This window comes from Nothoprocta perdicaria, unplaced genomic scaffold (assembly GCF_003342845.1).
Source record: "Nothoprocta perdicaria isolate Ctin4 unplaced genomic scaffold, notPer1 scaffold_44, whole genome shotgun sequence".
Taxonomy (NCBI): Eukaryota; Metazoa; Chordata; class Aves; order Tinamiformes; family Tinamidae; genus Nothoprocta; species Nothoprocta perdicaria.
This window is the reverse complement of record NW_020455688.1, coordinates 432,304-443,743: the sequence shown is the minus strand read 5'-3', so window position 1 is coordinate 443,743 and position 11,440 is coordinate 432,304.

Below are 11,440 nucleotides of genomic sequence, written 5' to 3'. Positions count from 1 at the left end.
GCGGGGCGCCCCGGCCGCCCGCGGCTCTGCCCTTCCCTGAGGCGGGATCCGCTCGTGGGGACAGCGGCGTCCGGAGGCGGCTGGCTGCAGGAGAACTTAGTTTGAGGCCAACACTGCGGTTTGCAGATTCTTTGCGTGCATGTGCCCGAGGTGCTGCGCCTGCCAAGGCAGCGAACATGTTGTGGCCCTGTTTATCTGTGTGAGCCTACAGGCTGCTTGGCCTAATCTCGCCTTCTCTCTCCTAAAGAAGCCCAAGTTCTGGGTTTGGCGTAAGTGTGTCGACATATGATGAAGCTCTTAATTCAGTGCCCTTCTTCAAGTGCTCTTTGACCAAGTCACCTAAGAGAGCACCACCATCCCACCCAAAATACTGTCCAAGAGAGAAAGAGGCAGCTGCTTCTGCCTCACCTACCCTGAATGTCCCGGACTCCCTTATTTCCTAGAGACGTTTTCTTTGAGAAAAAGAAGTCAGTTCTCTGTTCTTATTTGGGCCCAGCTCCTTTGCCCACAGCCTCTCCTGCTGCTGCTGTGACTTGCTGCTGCTCTCTGCAGGGACCGGTCCTCTCCTGTCCCCGGCCATCGCTCAGCAGCGCATTGTGGACCCGCGAGCGGCTCCCTGAGGGCCAGCACCGCTCTGCGGAGCCTCTCTGCACCTGAGCTGAACCTGGTACTCCCTTTTTATGAAGGCAAGTGAGCAGGGCACTACCACCCAAGTTGTCTGGTAAAGATGGTCTTTTCTGCTCCCATGCTTGTCATCTCATACTTTATTATTGCAGCATCCACTCCTTCAGCCCAGAAAAACATGCTATCTCCTTTATTTTTTCAGATGTCTTTCACATTTTCAGGGCATTCAACTATATTGCCCTTCACATTTTGGGATTCCTTTCTATCCTCAAACACTTGTGAAGTTCTTGGCCCTAAAAGTTCTTTGTACTGAGACTTAAATTAAAAGCCACTGCTAACCCCACTGCTTCTCAGTCCTTAATGATTTCTTGTTGGTTCTTCATATTTTGCCATATTCATGTTGTTATCATATCTCTTAACATTTGTATTGTAAAATCCTTACTCCAGGATTAGTTTTTGTGTTGGGTTGCACCTCACGTAACACATTTAATTTCCACTATTTGCAACCCTGTGCGCCCGGCAGCACAGCTGCTTCAAAATCAGAGTCTAATGCTAATGCTTCCAACGCAACAGCAAATCAGGGTATATATGACAAGTCCCTTTATTCTTGCTTGCAAGGCAGTTTAGCATAGCAGGGTTTTGCTTTGGGCTCCTGGGCACTGCTGCAGGAAGGTCTTGCAGGAATTCTTAGCAGTGTGTTGATCTGCTCTGGCACTTTCATAAAGTCCCCGACTATAAAAAAAATGCTTCTGTCCTAAAAAAAGCAAAGCTTGACTTTCAGCCTAAATTTTTTTTGCTCTCTCTGTTATAGCATTTTAGGATTCTCTTTCGGGAGAATAGAGGGAGAGAACTTCTACAGACTGCCTACCTACATGGTATACTGAGGCATGTATGCGTTGATTACTGTTTTATTGCTTATTACATATGCCTTCAGCTGCCACTGAGGGGACAGAACTGCAGATGCTGGTAATCTCCAGGATTTATAGCCTAAAATCTTAGGCTGAAGACAGCTCATGACAGGGTTCCACCCAAAGAAATGAGATGGTTTCAAGTGCACATCACATTGTTCACGGGTCTAAAAGAGGCTACAAGAGCGTTTACAACTGTAGTTAACTTGGGAACAATAATGTATAACAAGTGTAATTTACAATGTCAAATGAAAACAAAAGTCCAGAAAAGTAGCACAATTTACAAGGTTTATAACATTGTTATAACCCATTTATTTTATATATAGCAAACAACATAACTTTTAAAGCCACCTTTCGCTCCCCAGTGTCAGATTTTAGAATGGGTCATTCATCTCTAAAGGTAGTTACTCTGAGAAACTTTATGTTGTACTCAACAGGATCATTACATGAAAATGTGGGCAATCAATTAAGAAGTACTACCAAACAGGTACATCTTTATAATCAAGAGGACTGGACAGATGCTCTTCAGAATGACCTACATTAACTAAATACTGATTTAAATCATCATAAACTGGGGCCAAATTGCAAAGTAGTCCTCTGTTTATCTCGAGAAAGATCAGATGAGGTCATCCATTGTCAAAATAATAATCTGGCCTTCTTCCAACTCTTCTGGAGGTCTATTTCTTCATTAGGAACTTACAAGTATTTTTTTTTCCACAGCAAAAATCATATAAGCCCTTGGCAGAAACAGAAAGCACTGTGTACCCCAAAAGTCTAAAAGTGAAAAAATATGAAATGTCTTAACCAAAATGAAAGCTGGATAATACCCACAAAATTGCACCAGAGATCAAAGAGGAATCACAGTCCACTGTTCTTTTTTTCACAAATCACAGATTTTTCTATCAAGTACTTCAGGAAACAGCTACTTGCGAGCCTGTTATGGAGCCCTTCACCTATCCCAGCTATCTCAGTCCTATAGGACTATATAGGACTGATCCCACATGGTCCCCAGAGAGCCAGGCCCTGGGAGGGAGGGCTGCAGGCCTTACAGCTCCTCTCAGCAGTGTAAAAAACATCTGCAATAGTTCCCCATGCCACTGGGGGAAGCGAAGGACATTCACGCTCTGTAAAGGTGGTCCTTGTATTTCCCAGACTGCTTATGTGACAACCAGCCCAGTGTTGTCCAAACGGCAGTTAGGAAGATGGTTGGTGTGGAAAATGAAATTCTAATCTAATCACTTGGGAAGTTTAAACTAGAACCAATATGAAGATCAGCTTTTTGCTTTGCGAATATTTCCCTTTTCACTTACAACTAAGAAATATTTCTTCCCTTCCATAGATAGAACAGCTTAAGAAAGTTTCTATGCAATTGTTTGGGAGCTTTCAAAGATTTCAATCGTTTTTCTTCTCAGGAAGATTGAAGTACTTACCCTTGAACCAAATTTTAGCCTTAAGTACACACATTCAGCTCCCACTGGAATTGCATGAAAAAGCCTCAAGGTCACATTTGTCCAATAAGATAATTTTGGAAAATGGAAGCTAAGAGAAAAAGAAAATATTATTTCTACACGTCATCTAAAAAGACAAAACAGTGAATGGAATATTATTGCAGTTTTATGGAAAATATGACATCATTTTCTTTAGCAAAACACCTAAGCTATTTTACAGCAGTTCTATGCTTATAATAGTATCAATTACAGCTATTATTGGAAATGGTCTAGAGAAAACAATTCTAAAAGCTTGTCAGCAAGCTTGTGGATGAATGCAGCCTTTTTCATTTGACCTAAAAGGCAATTGAGGCAAACTTATTGATATACTGGAGGGTGTGGAAATGGATCCAGAGGATTATTTATTTTCTTGAGAAGGAAAACATTTCATACTATTCCTGATCTGTAGAAATTTAGCAAACCAAAAGAGGGTTGGAGGCCTTACTGAAAATATAGGAAGAACTTTATATTGTTCTCCTCAAGGGATGGGCTCTCTCTACATTCTCTGCATAAAATACCATTACTGTGAAAAATTCTAAACATAATTTCTTTCAAGCTGTTATAGCTTGAAATCTCCAGTCCATGGAAGCTGCAGAAACACCCCTTTTTACCTTGGCTGGAGCATATCTGTGATGTCCATGCAAAAGTAGACACAGAGTTCAGTTCTTACGAAGAGCTCTAGGAGGCAGTAACCCTGGGCAGCAGACAGTTTTTGATAGTTCAGATATGAAACTATAATCAAACTAAGTATCAGCTTAAACAGGAAAGTCTATACTATTATCCTAACTGTTGTACTTACTGAGCTTAAGAAAGGTAGAACTTTTTACAGCTTTGTAACTCTGTCTGGAGGGGCCTTTAGACAATTACAGGACGTGCTCTTGCCACCATGGTGACGTTATTAACAAATTTGAAGTGTAGGCTCCAATCCATGAAAGTAAAAATAACATTCAAGGTTAAAGTATTTTTAAAATGCTTTTAAATTTTTGTGATCCTCTTCTTTCCAGGCAGGGCAGGGCTCTAGTCCATTACAGTGGTCTACTAAATTAAGGAAGCTTCCTTGGGACGTATCTGCTTCCCGAAGAGAATGTAAACTAAACAAGCAGTAACAGTCACTGAAACAGAAGAGGGAAATCTGGACAGCGCTTTTTAAGATTATAGTAAGCTACTAGTGAAATGATTTAAAAATAAAGCAATCTCAATATAAAAAGCATTGCACTGCAAAACTTCCATCGATAAATTTACTTTCAGCAGTTCTGGATACCTTAATAACAACACAGGAACAAAATAACGATGCTCCAGAGGACCTATTATTTAAGATATGCTTAGTTGGATTAATTAATTTAGCACATAAAAACATGTTAGACAAACATGTGAGCATCTGTGTAGGCAGCACCTGTTGTCCTTATCATCTTCAATATAAAAAAAAATGAAATTACTTGATCAACAATATCACCCAAGAACTCAAATCCCCTAATTTTAACATGAATTAGTGAACATTGGTTCAGGGGTTGGACAAGATCACCTCTAGATGATTCTAGATGACCTCTAGACCCTTCCAACCTTAAGGATTCTATGATTCTATGAACATATCTGTGGTCCACAACTCTTCATTAATAACTCAGAAAACATAAACAGCACAAATATAGAGTATAAATATAAAGATTATATATCCTTTAAAAAACCCTTTGAGTTTTGCATAGGTGTTTGGATGAAACTCTAGCTGATACACCCTAAATCAGATGAAAACATAATTTATATTTTAATAGAAATAATTTGTGGTTGTTTTCTTCTCCTAGTCACTGGATTGACAGTGATGCTGTAACTATGCTCCTCACTAAAGAGACATTCACAACTAGTATCACAGCTACACTGAGCTCATCCAGAAGTGACTGAAATGCTTAACCACCAATTACCAACGAATCTTCACATTCGCTTCTGGATATTATGTTTTTCAAGGTGCTTTGATGCTACAGTCATTTTTTATTTTTATTTTTTTGTTCTTGGGAGCCTACCACCTAAACATGATATATGACCTATATATAATATATCACCTGTATGTGATATCTGTGGTATCATGTGTACCACAATATATTTTAATATTCACACCAGTCTTGCAATACTTTGGAAGAGAAGCTCTGCTTTTGATGTGATGTTTTGCAAGCTCAGGCTTAGTTCAGTATATCCCTGGGCTGCGACTAATTTCAGCTGAGGAGGGATCTTGAGGTCCATCCTTTTATAAGTGCGAGGCTAAGATGTATCCAATATTTAACAAATAGTGCTGTTATTGTATGAGGAAAAAGGATGTTCAGAAGGGCAAAGACATTTGTCTAAACTGAGAAAAAAAAAAGTAAGACACATTAAACTCCATCTTCTTTGTGAAAACTGTCATTTTGAAGCAAACTAGCATTAGATCATTCAGACGCTACTTTCCTGAAAGTTCCTCTGTTGAAAAATTCATGATTTATACTCAAGAAATTCACAGTTTCACATTTCCATTCAATCTATTTCACCATCTCTGTTTCACTGGAAGAAAAGAGACTCCTATACAAAATTCCGATGTGAACAAAATTAATTCAGAAAAGATAACGGAATATATGAAATACAAAATATTTAGGCTTTCCAAGTCTCATCAGCCTTTGGCCACGACTTCATCAGTCTCCTTACTGATTACTTAATTCAAAAGATTATAGGAGCATAAGCATATATTTTAAGAAGGTCTATCCTTTGTAAAGGCAAACAAAGATCCTGAGCATAAATTCTTTTAAAGTTGTGTTTATGAATTTAAGGTAGAAGAAAGAAGGCTTTCCTTTTTCTTCAAATGCTGCTCAATTGTCTCTTTGAAATGGTTTGAATGAATTCATGTGAATCAGTTAATAATATAATTTTCTGTGATTAGTACTATACTTCTAATTCTATATTAGCTATTTAATTAAACTACTTAGTTATTACACTAATAGTTTAATTATTTATTTAAATATCTAATAAATATTTAAACATTCTTATTTCTTAAAAAAAAGGATAAAGCGCTCAGAAATGCAAGAGAAATTCTCCCTCAAAGACCTGAACAATCAGATCAAAGATGAAGCAACTTGTTTGAATACAGCAATTTTTACTTTGATTGTTTTTCACTTAAATACTGCTGTAAAGATGATGGCAGATGTTATGAAGCTATCTGAATTAGTGATAATGTAAATGTAAATGTAATGTAAATACTTTGCATAAGACCTGCAAAGTAGAGCTATTTCTGCACCTTGCGTTTTGACATCTCAGCATCCATGCTGAATTGGCCTCTTCTCATTGTCATTATCTGACGTTAGAATTAGAAGGAAAGCTAAGAACAGAACGTAAATTCAGATGGAGTTATCCAAAACAAGAGAGCAAGAGCAGTGAAAATTGAAGAGGATCTTTTTTTGTATCTGAAACTAAATATTTATTTGTAGCAGACAAATGCACTTGAGAAATGTTGCTGCACCTGACTTACAGAGGCTCAAAGGGAAGCCTCTCATCCTGGGACTAGTTCTATGTTGGAAAGAAAACTAGAAGGCTCAGGTGTACTGTATAAATATTGGTAATCTGTTTGTCTAGCAAGGTGGCTGACAAATTATTTGGGAACACACCATTTTACAGTCATTTTCAATGCAAGTTATAGAAATCATAGATTTTGATGGAGGTGATTCATTTTCAAAAGATTGCACAGGGTTTAGTCAACTAATTTATTCAGTCAAAAGCATGAACCAAATTCCAATGCAATACTTTGAAAATCAGTCATGTCCAAACTATCTGTAGACTACTTTATTTGAATAGTCATGACTCTGAAAGGCATAAATTGCTGTAGCTAAAAGGTGACAATTAGGCATAATCAATGTTCTGAAAAAGAACCTGTGTGCAAACCATTCAAACCAATTTTATGGTTGTATCCAAAATAACAAGTCATCAGGAAAAAAAATACATTGGTAATGACAGATTTGTTTCCTTGACTAGAAAAGGAAATGCTTTAATGAGGCCTGAGCTAATAACACATTCATAATGGGATTAGCTATGAGAAACCTCCTCTTCTGTCTCTGTAGAATGGCTATAAAATAAACCTATGAAGGGCAGAAACAGCAAATCTAATATAAATCAGTGGAGAAGTCCTGAGATGAACTAATTATTCTAAATTATACTAATTATTCTAATTTATACTAAAATGGACTTGTACAAAATTTTATTTCTCTTGCTCTTTCTAGTAAATTTTGAGGCTATGACTGAAATTTTCAGGCCAGCAACTGATACAATGCTATGTATGTCTCACAGCCAGAAACCACTGGCTACTGACAAAACATGTGTGAATTGCCCATTATACCATATGCTTGATAATCTCAACATCACAAATCAATTTGTTTTGGAAGGAAGCATTTTGAAACACTGTGGGATAGAACATGAAGTGGGGAGAGAGAAATAGGGAAGTGCTCCATGGACGTGCTCAGTAAAACCAGAAATCCCAATCACAGGCTCAAGGCAGACTGACACTGAACTATAAACAGAACATTAATGGAAAGGATAAAAACTTATAATTTTCCTCTTTCCTCAACACAAAGAACACCCTGCACAACGTACTGTTTCAGAAGACGGGCAATGCTGTGTATGGTCCTGACAGCATCCAAGAGAAATACGAATTGCAGGGTCAATAAGAATACAGAGTGAAGCTGGATTAGAAAATACAAACTGTTATTGCATAACTCTGATTGAATGCCAAGATGACTCTCTTAATACCACTGTATAAACATGAATAATGGCACAATAAAACTGAACAAAGACCTGAATTCCTTTCTCTCCGTGGGGACAGTATGAGCACAAAGTCTTTGCGTACGTGCACACATGCATCTAGAGCCAGGTGCAAAGCATTTACTGAACCTCCAAATTCACTGTGTGATAATGACACTAACACCTCATCTTTTTACACATCGGAGTGTAATGAAAGCACAACACAGTTAGACTTCCCTCCCATTGAAATCTCCGTTGTGAACATTAAAAAATGAAAAAGTTTCTCCTTTACCGTGATTCTTATCTCTGGAATAGCTGTACAAAGATCCTAAGGTGCAATCTTGCTTGTTACTCTTCCTTGATGGGAAATGGTTGGCTTGGAATTCCAGCAGCCTTTACTGAGTAGGGGGAAGCATCCTCACTTATATCCTTCCATGATGATTCAATGATGATTTCAGTCAACATTTTCAGTCAACATTTCAGAAAGAGCTTACTATATCCAACTTTCATGAAAACAATGAATATTCAATAGATAATATTTCTACTGGATGAAAAAAGATGCAAATTTAAGAATAGTTCTACAGGTTGTCAGAACATGTTTGAATTACAGAAGTTTTCTGCCGTTTATTCCAATATTCTAAGACCTCTTCTGTGTGACAAATCGTAAGAAAAAGCTGATGAAACCTTTGCCCTGGAACTGGTAAACCACTTTGATGATTCAGCACAAATGTTATGTAATGATTATACTTTATTCTATCCTGCATTGACACTGACCTTTATATATCATTGGGCACTAGTTTGAACTGCAGCAGTTGCCATCAGGAGTGTGTGTAGAGGATGGCACCCATGCTAATTGTGAACATACACTGGAAAGTGCTGGGTCTGCCAAAGCTTTACGGCTTTGTCATCTGCAGTCAATGTTTTACCCTTTACTGGCAATATCATGTGTTAACACCTTAACGTGCCCTAAGTCCAGCTTAGAATAAACACATACATATAGAAATCCTAAGCTTACGAAAAATCACAGAATCCCAGGATGGTTGAGGTTGGAAGGGACCTCTAGAGCTCCTCCAGTCCAAGCCCCTGCTCCAGCAGGGACACCCAGAGCACGGGGCACAGGGCGGCATCCAGGTGCCTTTGGAAGATCTCCAGAGAAGGAGACTCCACAGCCTCCCTGGGCAGCCTGTGCCAGGGCTCGGGCACCCTCACACCAAACAAGTTCTTCCTCATATGGAGATGGAACTGCCTGGGTTTCAATTTGTACCCAAATCTTTATCTTAAGTTAAACTAAATGACCTATCTGGAAAAAAACTGTACTGGTTCTAAGGGAGATAATGAAGATGATCATGAGGAAAAGATGTTTTACTCAGATTTTACACCCTTATTATGTATTAATTAATATGCAGCAAGTAGTGCTTAAAGAGTTAATTTTTTCCTTTTACATAAAGACAAATTATCAACGTATTTGTTTTTAGCCCACTTGAAAAATGAGAAGACATTATATTTCTAAAAATTCTAAAGGGAAAAAAAAAACCCATAATTCAGCACTTTAATATTAAAAAAGTACAAAACCAAACAAAACCAAAAAAAAAAAGAATGAAAAAAAGAGGCAAAAAGAAGTGCTCCACATCACTCAGTGCAGATTCTTTTTATATTGAAGTCATGGGAAGAAATGAAGTCATGGGAAGAAGCTGGACTCCTGAGCATTGAGAGCCTGCAAACCATAAGCTTTTCAAAACGCCACAGAAGTAAAAGCTCACGAAATGGTTGCAAAAAAAGAAAAAAAAAGTGCTTTGGTTTCAGGCCCAGTGGGAATTTCCTCACATTCCAAATACTGGAGGCCATCTGCCAATATCCCTGCTGCACTGCATATCTCAAAAAGCAAACAGCTGAATATACTTGGTACAGTTTTTACTACTGCTGCACAAGCAGCTGCTGTATAGGCTTGTGTGGTTGCAATTTTGATAGTACTGGGATTAGGATTAATCTTTTTTAAATCAGTATTTCTTTTTGTTAAGTTTCCAGAAAACAAATATAAAGACATGAATTGATGAACAATCTTTAAAAACAGGTTAAAAAGCATGTAGAAATTTCCATAGTTGTCTCAAGCAGAAATCATTCCTCTAATCATCTACCTATGCATAAGGGCTACACTTCTGAGTATGGGGCAGAGTCGAATGGACTTTTCAAACTTCATGAAGGGCCATTCTTCTCCTTTCCCAGATTATCACTTTCCACTGTCACTTAAGATGCTATCTTAACATTGTTCAGTGCTGCAGCAGCTTCAAAAACAGACTGTGCTTCCTAATACACTGATGCTCCTGTTGAAGTCAGTAAGCTCCAAGAATCCGGGTTCATGGTAATTGCTCAGTGGTCACTGCTGACACACACAAAAAGTCTAGTTCAAACATCACGCCAGACCTCATTGCTCTTCAGCTGACTGATGCCTGGACATGCTGCAAAGGATAATCTTCAAGAATGAGATTACCAGAACATGACAGAGTTGAGCAGCAGCAACTCATCCTCTCTAAGAGCTGTCTTGCTGGCAGACTCCAGGGAGACCTCTCGTTATAATCTCATAATGAGCTAATAACAGCAACCTCAGGGGAAACTGCGTGCTCTTTTCTTTCTTCTTTTTCCTTTTCTTGAGGAGGCTTTAACGGGATCTGCAATCCCTTGTTTAGTGTTTTGGATACGAGTACTGGCGAGGAGGAAGGCCTTGTGTCCTCCTCTGCAGGGGACCTCTCCCGATCCACGCCTTCATTCATTCAAGGGGAAGTGAATAGTCGGGGTGCTTTTGCACTCCAGATGCGGAGAACACCATCATTTACATATTAAAGGCAGGTGCATTGTTTAGATATGAATAAGAAAAAGCAACATTTTTGCCAGTCATTCCAGACCTTTTACAATCCAAATGTTTTAACTGACATGGCAAGGGTGGTACTGGATATGCAGTGTGTCGCTGTAAAATTAAGCTAGTATGAACATGAATTCTTCTGGGCTTTGATAAACGCAGAACTCAGAAGAAAATAGGGAACATTTTTGAAAAATTTGATCTTAATAAATATGATGGAAGTGTTAAATGGTTTGATATTACTAAGATTGCCTCCTGTCAAAGCAAATATCTCTTTCCTATGATATCACCAATGAACTACTTCTAATTATTAAAACAGTTTAAAACGGCACTAATACCATCCAGAGTATATAGACAATCTAGACAATTTCTAGACAATCTAGACAATTAAAGTCAAAAGAGGTAAGTACATTTATGTATCACGGAAAAAAGAATGATCCCTTCTTTTTTATTATAATTATCTTCCCCTTCCATTAAAAATGAAAAAGCTTTCAAAAATAATTATTTTTTGGACACTTTCAAAAATAATTATTTTTTGGACATTTAAATTCTCAAATTTGGCTACTTAAGACTTTTACCAACAGTATGTAAAATAAAGCTGCAATGTTTAGCAATGCAGATTTTTCCCATTAGATGACAGGCTGTTTATAAGGAGCTACATGACTTCTGTACAGTCCTGCCTGCAAAAACCAGCCCTGACTGCATAGGAAGGATGGAAAGAGTAAATGGTTTGGCCAGCTCTTGTTTTAATCCATTTTATTCACTGATTACCTAATCCCCAAGCATTGTAGGTTAGTTATGATATTATCTAGAGCAACAGCTCT